Below are 13,249 nucleotides of genomic sequence, written 5' to 3'. Positions count from 1 at the left end.
AGCAGACAACGAACCTCGACCTTCGACATCGAGGCAGGCAGTCATAGGAGAAGATGAGCTGCCTGCTCTAATGGAAACCCCAGTGTCCCACCACCCCAACACCCAGGACACAGACAGATACCGTACCGATTCGCGGAGAATGCAGCAGTAGCCGGGAGGCACACAGCACATCCTTAAGAAAAAAGCCAAAATAAACATGTTAATTAGTTAGGTGCCGCCCCACACGTAAATGTCGGCCCAGATCAGAGGCGATGCAATCAGCAATTGGCACTGATCTGGGCCGACAATACATGCCGGGCAACACCTAATTAATTCGCATGTTTATTTCAGCTTTTTTCTTAAAGATGAGCTGGATGCCTCCCGGCTACTGCTGCACCCCTGCATGCTTCGCGGCAATGTATCGCTCGGTGGCCTGGAGGGTGGGGGCCACTGCACCACCCAACCTGCGACGACTCAGTCTAACACACCATCATCAGTGCGCTCTGCGCTGTCTTCCTGATTCCGTTAAGTGATACTACACTGTATATACATTATTTCTACTTTACATAGGCTGTGTATTTTTACATGTTATTTGGTATGATTTGGCAGCTTCATAACTTAAAGGTTACTGGAGAGCACTTGCGCCGTGTTTTTGCCAACAGCGCTTGCGTGAGGTTTTCTGCTGACGGCGCTTGCGTGAGATTTTCACTACGGAGAACAGTGCAGTACTGATTGTGGAAAAGTATTTCTACTTTATATAGGCTGTGTATTTATCATATCATTCCTGCTTTTACTATGTGTTACTGTTACTTTAGGTTTCATGTGTTATTTGGCATGATTTGGTAGGTTATTTCTGGGTCTGCGAACGCTCACAAAATTTTCCTACATAAATAAATGGTAATTGCTCCTTCGCTTTACGACATTTCGGCTTACAAACCGTTTCATAGGAATGCTGTATCTTCAGATGGCAGGGGAAACCTGTAACACAATTTTGACATTGGCATAGCCTCAAATTTATTGCAGTTGATTTTATAACCAGATACCTCAGAATATAATTGAATTGTTTTCATTAGTGGGGGTAAGGAATTAGAAAGGTAGGCAGTATCTTTTTTTTAAAAAGTACAGTTGACGTTTTGGGCCGAGACCCTTCGGCAAGAGTACTTATTTTTTCCACAGATGCTGCCTGGCCTGCTGAGTTCCTCCAGCATTTTGTGTGTGTTGCTTGGAATTCCAACATCTGCAGATTTTCCCTTGCTTATGACAAAACTAACAAAAACTTCCTTTGTTAGTCCAGTTCAGTTCTTCAAGTAACCGGTCCCTGTTCAGGTGCCAAATTGTTGGATCTCTGTTTATTTTTCATTGACTACAGCTCTGTCCTTAATACCATCATTCCAAATAAACTGATTCCTAAGCTCCGGAACCTGGACCCTAGCACTCAGATCTGCAGCTGGATCTTCAACTTCCTCACAGACAGGACCCAGGCCGTGAAAATAGGGGACAAGCCCTCCTCTACAATCACTCTGAGCACCGGTGCCCCACAAGGCTGTGTACTCAGACCCCTGCTGTACTCACTGTACACCCATGATTGTGTAGCCAAGTTTCCATCGAACTCAATATATAAGTTTGCTCATGACACAACAATTGTAGGCCGTATCTTGGGTAATGATGAGTTTGAGTTGTTACGTACCCCGTAACTGGGTTGCCAAACCAGCAGAAATGGATCACTCAGTTGGAGTCTGGATTACTAGAACTAAGAGAGTTTTATTAAAGAAACAAGCAACACAGTACTCTAATCAAAAGGATAATAAATGCAACAGTTCAGCAATGATAAACACACATGTACAGAGAATTAGGATAACAGGATCAATCAAGCTCTATCGTCGTCTAGGGGTAAATGACTAGTTTCAAAGTGACGCAAAGTTCAGTTCGATTGAATTCAGTTCAGTTCACAGTAATCGCTGCCGTGGGAGATGGACAGTGGGGGGAAGGAGAGAGAGAGCAAAATGAATGAATATTCAAACGGCTTCCACACAGACCTTCGATATTCTTCGCAGTCAGCTTTCGGGCAAGCCCTTTGTGATGTCTTCTGAGGTCACCGACCGTGACCCCTCCGTTTCCAGATACGATCGTTTCTCTGCGGTGAACCTGGCACCCAGGCAAGGGCGGACACACACCAGGTTCCCGCTGATCGTGCCTTTCCACCCTGTGCGTCTATGGCTTGGATCCACGCAGCCTTCCAAAACTTCCCACCGACTTGTGGGAGACGCACCGCTTCCAGGGTCTCGTTACCTCGGGGTGTCGTGTGTGTGTTGCCTTAGCACACCTGTCCCTTTTTATCCCCCTGCTGGGGTATCGCCTGTCCATCACTTCAAACAGTTCAGGGTTCAAAGGGGGAGCCGATCTTGACAGCTCTCCTTCCGTTAAACTCTCCCGGCCCTTCATTAACAACTCCAAATTGTTCCATTGCTGCTCCATTGTTTTCCTTATCTCTCTTTCTCCTGAAGACAGGTGGCAGACCAACGCTGATCCCACTGGTGCCAGCACAGGCCAGCTAACATCTTAATCTATGTGTATTCTCGTCACAGAGTACAGAGAGGAAATTAAGAACCTGGTGTCATGGTGCGAAGACAATAACCTATCCTTCAATGTCAGCAAGACGAAGGAATTGGTTCGCAAACAACAGGAATTCTGCAGATGCTGGAAATTCAAGCAACACACATCAAAGTTGCTGGTGAACGCAGCAGGCCAGGCAGCATCTATAGGAAGAGGCGCAGTCGATGTTTCAGGCCGAGACCCTTCGTCAGGACTTGGTTGTTGACTTCAGAAGGAGTAGCGGACCACAGGACCCAATTTACATCGGTGGTGCGCAAGTGGAACAGGTCAAAACCTTTAAGTTCCTCAGGGTCAATATCACAAATGACCTGACTTGGTCCAACCATGCAGAGTCCACTGCCAAGAAGGCCCACCAACGCTTTTACTACCTGAGAAAACTAAAGAAATTTGGCTTGTCCCCTAAAACCCTCACGAATTTTTATAGATGCACCGTAGAAAGCATTCTTCTAGGGTGCCTCACAACCTGGTATGGAAGTTGTCCTGTCCAAGACCGGAAGAAGCTGCAGAAGATCGTGAACACAGCCCAGCACATCACACAAACCAAGCGTGAAATGTCGACTGTACCTCTTCCTAGAGATGCTGCCTGGCCTGCTGCGTTCACCAGCAACTTTGATGTGTGTTGCTTGAATTTCCAGCATCTGCAGAGTTCCAGTTGAACTGTTAGCTTAGCTGCTATATCACTTTCTGCCAGTGAGTGCGAAAAATACATGAGTTTGTTAAAAACTGCACGCTTTGATAGTCTTCTTCACTATCCACTACACCCCGATCTTGGTTTCATTCACAATTTTGCTGATCCAGTCCACCACATTATCACCCAGATTATTTAAACTAATTTGTCAGGGGGATGAGTACCGGTGTGATAGGGTTAAGTATGGGGTAGCTGGTTTACAAACAGAGGCACTAGGTAGTGAGACTGCTAACAGGGAGAGGCTGATAACAGGGTAAAATTTCAGTCAAATGGATGAGTTGCAATGCAAAATGGGGACAAAATCAAAAGGGAAGATAAATACAGTACTGTAGCTATTATATTCAAATGCAAGCAGTTTTGTAGTACAGTTACAAATTGGCATGTATGACATTGTGAACATCACTGAACTGTGGCTGGGAGCTTAACAGCCAAGGATACATATTGTATCGAATGGTCAGGCAGGAAGGAAAAGGGGTAAAAAACGAAATCAATTTTTTAGAAAGAGGTGACATAGGATCAGAAAGTGTAGAATCGTTGTGAGTGGAGCTGAGAAACTGCAAGGGTAAGAAGACTGTGATGGGGTTGTATACAGACCTGCGAACAGTAGCAAGATGTGGGCTATAAATTACAATGAGAAATAGAAAATGCATGTCATGTGAACAATGTTACAATAGTCATGGGAGATTTCAATAAGCAGTTAAATTGGGAAAGTCGGGTGATGCTGGATCCCAAGAGAGAGAATTTCAAGAATGCCAATGAAATGACTTTTTAAAGCAGCTCATGATTGAGTCCACTAGGGGGTCAGCTATTCTGGTTAGGCATTGTGCAATGAACCAGAATTGATTAGAGAGCTTAAGGTACAGGAACTATTAGGAGACATTGATAATATGATAGATTTTACCCTACAGTTTGAGAGGGAGAAGCTAAAGTCAGATCTATCAGTATTACAGTAGAGTAAAAAGAATTATAGCAGCATGAGAGAGGAGCTGACTAAAGTTGATTGGAAGGGAGCACTAGCAGGGATGACGGCAGAGCAACAATGGCTGGAGTTTCTTAGAACAATTCGGAAGGTACAGGATAGATAAATCCCGAAGAAGAAGTATTCTAAAGGAAAGATGACACAACTGTGGCTGACAAGAGAAGTCAAAAACAATGTAAAAGCAAATGAAACGGCATATAATAGAGCAAAAATTAGTGGGGAGTTAGAGGATTGGGAAGCTTTTAAAAACATACAGAAGGCAACTAAAAAGTCATAAAGTAGGAAGAGAATGAATATGAAAGTAAGGAAGCCAATAATATTAAAGATGATACCAAACATCTCTTCAGATATATTAAAGAGTAAATGACAGGTGAGATTAGATATTGGATTGCTAGAAAATGACGCTGGAGAGGTAGTAATGGGGGACAAGAAAATGGCAATTGAACTGAATAAGTATTTTGCATCAGTCTTCATTGTGGAAGACACTAGCAATATGTCCGACGTTCGAGAGTGTCAGGGGGCAGAAATGAGTGAAGTTGCCATTTTTAGGGAGAAGGTGCTTGGGAAACTGAAAGGTCTGAAGGTAGATAACTTACCTGGACCTAGATGGTCTACACCCTAGGGCTCTGAAAAAAGTGGCTGAAGAGGTTATGCAGCCATTGGTAATGATCTTTCAAGAATCAATAAATTCTGGCATGGTTCTGGAGGACTGGAGAATTGCAAATGTCATGCACTCTTCAAGAAGGGAGAGAGGCAGAAGAAAGGAAATTATAGGCCAGTTAGTCTGAGGTCAGTTTTGGGAAGATTTGGAGTCAATTGTTCAGAATGTGGTTTTGGGGTACCTGGAGGCATTTGATAAAATAGGCTGAAGTCAGCATGGTTTCCTTAAGAGAAAATCTTGCCTGACCAATCTGTTGGAATTCTCTGAAGAAATAACAAGCAGGATAGACAAAGAAGAATTGGAGGATGTTATTTACTCGGATTTCAGAAGGCCTTTCACAAGTTGCCACACATGAGGCTGCTTAACAAGTTAACACCCCATGGTATTACAGGAAAGATACAAGCATGGATAGAGCATTGGCTGATTGGCAAGCAGCAAAGAATGGGAATAAAGGCAGCCTTTTCTGGTTGGCTGCTGGTGACTAGTGGTGCTCCACTGGATTCTGTGTTGGAACTGCTTCTTTATACGTTATATGTCAATGATTTGGATAAAGGAATAGATGGCTTTGTGGCCAAGTTTGTGGATCATATGAAGATATATAGAGGGGCAGGTAGTGTTGTGGAAGCACAAGAGGCTACAGGAGGATTTAGACAGATTAGGAGAATGGGCAAAGAAGACACAGATGGACTACATTGTCGGGATGTGTATGGTCATGCACTTTGGTAGAAGGAATAAAAGTGTATACTATTTTCTAAATGGAGTAAAAATTCAAAGATCTAAGGTGCAAAGGGACTTGGGAATCCTCATACAGGATTCATTAAAGGTTAATTTGCAGTTTGAGTAGGTGGTGAGGATAGCAAATGCAATGTTGACATTCATTTCAAGAGCACTAGAATATAAAAGCAAGGACGTAATGTTGAGGCTTTGTAAGGCACAGGAGAAGCCTCACTTGGAGCAGTTTTGAAACCCTTGCCTAAGAAAGGATTTGGTGACATTGGAAAGGGTTCAAAGAAGGTTCACCAAAATGATTCTGGGAATGAAAGGATTAATAATATGAGAAGGTGGTTTAGAGGGATGAGGGGGAATCTCCTGAAACCTATCAATTGTTGAAAGGCCTCATTAGAGTGGATGTGGAGAGGATGTTTCCTGTGGTAGGGTCTAAGACCAGAGCAGGCAGCTTCAGATTAGAGGGATAACCATTCAGAATGTCCATTTAGGCTTCCGGTTTAAGATGATGCTGGTGATACCCAGTGACTACTTATGGGTGGCAAAAAACAAAACAAAGGAAACTACTAAATTACCTTATTAATAACGATCAATGCTAAAAATGCATTCTATTTCGTCCTCTTGTATATGGAAAAATAAACGCCCTCGACTAAATAAAGTTCATCTTCAAAAAGCTAAAAAGTCTAGAGGTTTAGCCTTACCTAATTTTAGGTTTTATTACTGGGTAGTTAATATACGATATCTTACATTTTGGCTATATTATATTAATCTGGCTATATTATATTAATCGTGTAGACTGTCTGGTATGGGTTTCTTCAGAAGCTAACTCTGTTAATAAATTTTCTATTATTTCTCTTCTTGGATCCTCACTTCCTTTATCTGTAAGTAACCTAACTGATAATTTAATAGTTAAACATACTCTGAGGATCTGGATACAATTTAGAAAACACTTTGGTTTTATTGAGATTTTCCCTTTCAAGTCCCACTTATTCTAACTTTTTTTAAAAATCCTCTATGACTGATTTAGTTTTTAAAGAATGGGACAGGTTGGGTATTAAATGTTTTTGGAGGAAATCTTTTTTCATTTGAGCAATTATCAGCTAAATATAGCTTACCCAAAACTCACTTTTTCAGATACTTACAAATCAGAGACTTTCTAAGATCTCAATTATGCACATTTCCTATAAGCTCAGATAAGAACTTACTAGACATAATTTTCAATTTGACACCTTTTCATAATGGTTCAATACCTAATATTTATGGCATGTTACTGGAGATGAGGAATGTTCCTTTAGACAAAATTAAGAATCTCTGGGAACAAGATTTACAGACATCAATATCTGAGGAAACTTGGAATGAGATTTTTAAACTGGTTAACACTTCATCGTTATATGTTCGCCATTCCCTCATAAAATTTAAGGTGGTACACAGAGCTCATATGACTAAGGATAAGCTATCTCGTTTTTATTCGGATAGATCTCCCTACTGTGACAGATGTAATAATGGAGAAGCTTCATTAATTCATATGTTTTGGACTTGTCCGAGTCTTGAAAGATATTGGAAGGAAGTTTTTCAAACTTTTTCTTTACTTTTCAAAGTCAATTTTAAGGTTAATCCTCTGACGGCCCTATTTGGTATTGTTGCGGGACGAAATATCAAGCTGAAGACATCTGATTTACATATTTTGGCCTTTAGCTCTCTTATAACTAGGAGGGTGCTTTTGTTTAAATGGAAAGATGTTTTTCCTCCTACTCATGCTCAATGTTTATACGACGTTATGTCATGCTTAGGTTTAGAGAAGATTCGTTGTTCAATTTCTGAATCTCATCAAGACTTTCAAACATTGTGGGGACCTTTTCTGAATTACTTTCAAAACCTTCAGAAAAGGCCCCCTTAAATTCAGATGTTGGCTATTATTATTTTTTATTATACGAGAAGGTATTTGACCTATTTTCTCCTCAATAAACAGCTTCGGTCTTGGTAGGGGTTAGATTCTTTTTTTTTGGTATTAAATGAGTATATTTCAATATAACTATTGATTAACTTACATGAATACAGGGTAATGAGATTGTTATTATGAATAGATATAATGTAATTGGTAGCTTTTTAAAAATCTTTTTTGACCTTTTATATATACTTTCTTGTACTCTGTATTCTTCTATGTAGAAACTAATAAAAATATTGGAAAGAAAAATGCTAACAACGCTAACGATAGAGAGGCGAACAAAGGATGGTCGAGGCATGGTCGTGGTAAGCGGAAACAAGAGGTGGCTGAGGAACAGGAAAGGCCTGGCTGTAGCAAGCGGAATCAGGGTTGAAGCAGAGTCAAGGAAGAGTTGCAGTGTCCCTGAGAGCAAGGAATAGCCCTATGTTTGGATCATTTCAGTGCCCCAGATTGAAAAGGTCAGGGTGTTGGGACTGGACGCAATGCGAGGACCAGTTCTGCTTGCTAATCTGTGACGTTTACTCAGCTCTATGCTGAAATGGAGCACTGGAAGCAGCGATACCTGACTTCACATCTGTGGTCTTGGCTTTGTGATGAACAATGCACCAGCTGCAGTGATGCCTGGCTTTGTGTCTTCATAGAACTTCGGTTCTGAAGGTATTTGCTTACTTTAATTGTTTGCATGAATTGTTTTTTTTCCTCTCTCTGCGCATTGGATGTTTGATGGCCTTTTTTTAATGGGTTCTTTTAGGGGATTCTTTGTTTTGTGGCTGCCAAGAAGGAGGCCACGAAGGCCTTACTAAAGTCCATGTAGACAACATCCACTGCCTTGCCTTCATCAACTTTCCAAGTAACTTCCTCAAAAAACTCTGTAAGATTGGTTAGACAAGACTTACCACGCACAAAGCCATGTTGACTATCCCTAATCAGTCCCTGTCTATCCAGATACTCATATATCCGGTCCCTTAGAAAGCCTTCCAATAACTTTCCCACTACTGATGTCAGGCTCACCAGTCTATAATTTCCTAGCTTATTCTTAGAGCCTTTCTTAAACAACTGAACAACCTTAGCTATCCTCCAATTCTCCAGCACTTCTCCTGTCATTAAGGATGTTTTAAATATCTCTGTTAGGGCCCTACAATTTCTGCACTAACCTCCCGCAGAGTCCGAGGTTGGTCATGGCTAGAATCAACATCTGTCTCAGGAAAAACCTGAACCCTCTGCAATTTGCCTATTGCCACAATAGGTCTACAGCAAACGTGATCTTAATGGCATTCCACGTGGCTTTGGATCACCTGGACAATGCAAATACCTATAAAAGTATGCTGTTTATCAACTGCAGCTCAGCATTTAACACTATCATTCCTACAGTCCTGATTGAAAAATTACAGAGCTGGGCCTTTGTACTTCCCTTTGCAACTGGATCATCAACTTCCTAAGCAGCAGACCACAATCTACGGGGGTCAGAAACAACATCTCCACCTCACAGACAATCAACACCGGTGCACCTCAGGGATGTGTGCTTCACCCCTTGTTCTACTCTCTCTACACCCACATCTGTGTTGCTAGGAAGAACTCAAATGCCATCTATAAATTTTCTGATAATACAATCAGAAAAAGTGGAGACAGTGAGCAATTTCAAGTCCCTAGGTGTCAATATCTCTGAGGACCTAAACTGGACTCAACATATTGACGCAGCTATAAAGAAGACAAGACAATGGCTATATTTCATTAGGAGTTTGAGGAGATTTAGTTTGTTAACTAAAACACTTGATAACTTCTACAAATACACCGTGGGGAGCATTCTGACTGGGTGCATCATGGTCTGGCATGGGGGGGTGGGGGAGGTACTGCTACTGTGCAAGATCGAAGTAAATTTTTTTTAGATTATGAAGACACATGGTCCCCTTTTTATTGTCATTTAGTAATGCATGCATTAAGAAATGATACATTATTTCCTCCGGTGTGATATCACAAAAACACAGGACAAACCAAGACTGAAAAAAACTGACAAAACCACATAATTATACATATAGTTACAACAGTGCAACAATACCATAACTTGATGAAGAAGTCCGTGAGCACAGTAAAGTTCAAAGTTTCTCAAATGTCCCACATCTCACGCAGACAGGAGAGGGAAGAAAAACTCTCCCTGCCATGCCGACCACAATCCGACTGAGTCATCCGAAAATTTTGAGCTCTGATCAGCTCTCCGACACCGAGTACTGAGCGCCATCACTGTCCGAGCGATTCGATCCCTTTCTCAGTCGCCAAAAGCAGGCAAGGCCGGGGATTTTGAGGCCTACCCTCCGAAAGATTCCCGACCACACAGTAATGACAGCAGCGGATGGACGTTTCAGAAATTTCTCCAGATGTTCCTCTGTGCTTTCACGTCTATCTCCAGCAAATCAGAAATTGTACACGGTCCCTACTTAACAGATACGACATCATTTTTCACCGGAGAGCTGCGCACGTGCGGTGCACTGCCATCTTCTCCTCCCGCCAAAGAAACTTGTAAGTTAGTCAGCTCCATCATGGGTATCAGCCTCCATAATTTCCAAGACACTGGAAGGTGGTGTCCATCATTAAGGATCCCCACCACCCAGGACATTCCCTCTTCACACTGTTACCACAGGGAAGAAGGTACACAAGCCTAACGGCACACACTCAGCAATTCAGGAACAGGTTCTTCCTCTCTGCAATCCAATTCCTAAATGGACATTGAACCCATGAACACTACCTCATTATTTTTCAAAAGTTTTTTTACACTACTTATTTTAACTTAACTATTTAATACATACATACACACTCACACACACACACACACACATATATATATAGATAAATGTATGTATGTATATACACACACAGACATATATATAGATAAATGTATGTATGTATATATACGCACACACACCCACACATATATAGATATAGATAAATGTATGTATGTATACACACACACACACACACACACACACACACACACACACACACACACACTTAATGTAACTCAGATTTTTTTCTGGATATTTATTAATAACCTATTTCATTGTACTGCTGCCGTAAAGTTAACAAATTTCACAACAAATGCCAGTGATATTAAACCTAATTCTGATTCTGACATGTCAGGCCCTGGAGATTTACCCATCCCAGTTCACATCAAGACAGCAAGCAACTCCTCCTCGGTAATCATTAGAGGTTCCATGACCTTGCTGCTGCATTACCTTACACTAATAGACTCTGCGCCCATCTCCTGAGTAAATACAGATGCAAAGAATCTATTTAAGACCTTCTCCCATCTGTTTCGGCTCCACTCAGGATTACCATTTTGATCTTCCTGAGGACTAATTTTGTCTCTTGCTATCCTTCTGCTCTGAATATATCTGTAGAAGTATTAAGGATTCTCCTTCACCTTGTCTGCTAGAGCAACCTCATGCCTTCTTTTAGCCCTCCTAATTTCCTTCTTAAGTGTTCTCTTGCATTTTGTATATTCCTCAAGTACCTCATTTGTTCCTGCCAGCCCGTATCTACTATGCACCTCTTTCCTTTTCTTAACCAGGGCCATAATATCTCTCGAAGACCAAGGTTCCCTAAAACCGTTATCCTTGCCTTTTATTCTGACAGGAACATACAAACTCTGTACTCTCTAAATTTCACTTTTGAAGGCCTACCACTTACCAAGAATACCTTGGTCAGAAAACAGCCTGTCCCAATCCACACTTGCCTGATCCTTTCTGATACCATCCAGATTGGTCTTTCTCCAATTTAGAATCTCAACCTGAGACTAGACCTATCCTTTTCCATAATTACCTTGAAACTAATGACATTATGATCACTAGATACCAAGAGTTTCCCTACACAAACTTCGGCAACCTGCCCTTAATAGGAGATCTAGCAGTGCTCTCTCTATAGTTGGGACTTCTATAATGAAGGGAACTTTCCTGAATACATTTAACAAACTCTTTCCCACCCAGCCCTTTCACACTATGGGAGTCTCAGTCAATATGAGGAAAGTTAAAATTACCTACTATCACAAACTTTTCGTTTCTAGCAACAGTCTGTGATGTCTCTGCAAATTTGCTCCTCTAAATCCCTCGGTCTGTTTGGTGGCCTATAACATAGCCCCATTAATGTGGTCATACCTTTCTTATTCCTCAGTTCTACCATAAAGCTTCACAAGACTAGTCCTCCAGTCTGTCCTGACTGAACACTGGTGTGATAAGTTTCGCAGCTAGTAATGCCAGCCCTCCCCCTTTAATCCCTCTCGCTCTTTCACGTCTAAAAGAATAGAACCCCAGAACACTGACAAATAAGAAAATCTGCAGATGCTAGAAATCTAAGCAACACACACAAAATGCTGGAGGAACTCAGCAGGCCAGGCAGCATCTATAGAAAAAGCAGGATCTCCCAATGGCAACCCATTTTAATCACATTTCCCATTCCATTCCGATGTGTCAGTCCATGGCCTCCTCTACCGTCATGATAAGGTCATACTCAGGTTGAAGGAACAACACCTTATATTCCATCTGGCTAGCCTCCAACCTGATGGTATATGAACATCGATTTCTTGAACTTCCAGTACTGTAATGGCCCCCCCTTCACCATTCCCAATTTCCATTTCCATCTTCACACTATCTCCTTACCTACCCATCACCTCCCTCTCGTGCTCCTTCCCCTTTTCTTTCTTCCATGGCCTCTGTCCTTTCCTATCAGATTCCCTCTTCTCCAGCCCTGTATCTCTTTCACCAATCAACTTCACAGCTCTTCACTTCACCTCTCCACCACCCCGCCCCCCCCACTTCCTGGTTTCACCTATCACCTTGTGTTTCTTCCTCCCCTCCCCCAACCTTCTAACTCTGAGTCCTCATCTTTTTTTACAGCATTCCTGACGAAGGGTCTTGGCTCCAAATGTTGACTATACTCTTTTCCATAGATGCTGCCTGGCCTGCTGAGTTCCTCCAGCATTTTGCATGTGTTGCCCAGAACATTGAGCTGCCAGTCCTGCAACCAAGCCTCAATGATGGCCACAATGTCATAATTCCACGAGCTGATCCATGCCCTAAGCTCATCCACATTTCCTACACTACTGCTTGCATTGAAATATATGCAGCTCAGAACTTTAGTCCCACTATGCTCAAGCTTAACCTTTCAATTACTGACTTTGTCGTAGTCTTAACGACATCTTTCTTCACAACCCCTCCACTCTCTATTTTGATGCTCTGGTTTGCATCCCCTATAGCTCGAGTTTAAACCCATCCTTGCAGCTCTTGGCTCCATCCCTCCCCCTCTTGTCTTCTCCTATCATTTTGGATCTCCCCCTCCCCCTCCAACTTTCAAATCCCTTACTCACTCTTCCTTCAGTTAGTCCTGACGAAGGGTCTCGGCCTGAAACGTCGACTGCACCTCTTCCTAGAGATGCTGCCTGGCCTGCTGCGTTCACCAGCAACTTTTATGTGTGTTGCTCCCACCCTGTGAAGCATTAACAAACCTTACCCTTCAGTTCACATGCAAACCATCCCTTCTTTAAAGGTCCCACCTTCCCTAGAAGAGAAGTCAATAATCCAAGAATCTGAAGCCCTTCCTCCAGTACCATCTCCTTAGACACCTGTTAAACTGTATGATTTTCCTATTTTTGGCCTCACTAGCACATGGCAT

The sequence above is a fragment of the Mobula hypostoma genome, chromosome 4 (genome assembly GCF_963921235.1).
Source record: "Mobula hypostoma chromosome 4, sMobHyp1.1, whole genome shotgun sequence".
Taxonomy (NCBI): Eukaryota; Metazoa; Chordata; class Chondrichthyes; order Myliobatiformes; family Myliobatidae; genus Mobula; species Mobula hypostoma.
Note: the sequence above shows the minus strand (reverse complement) of the source record.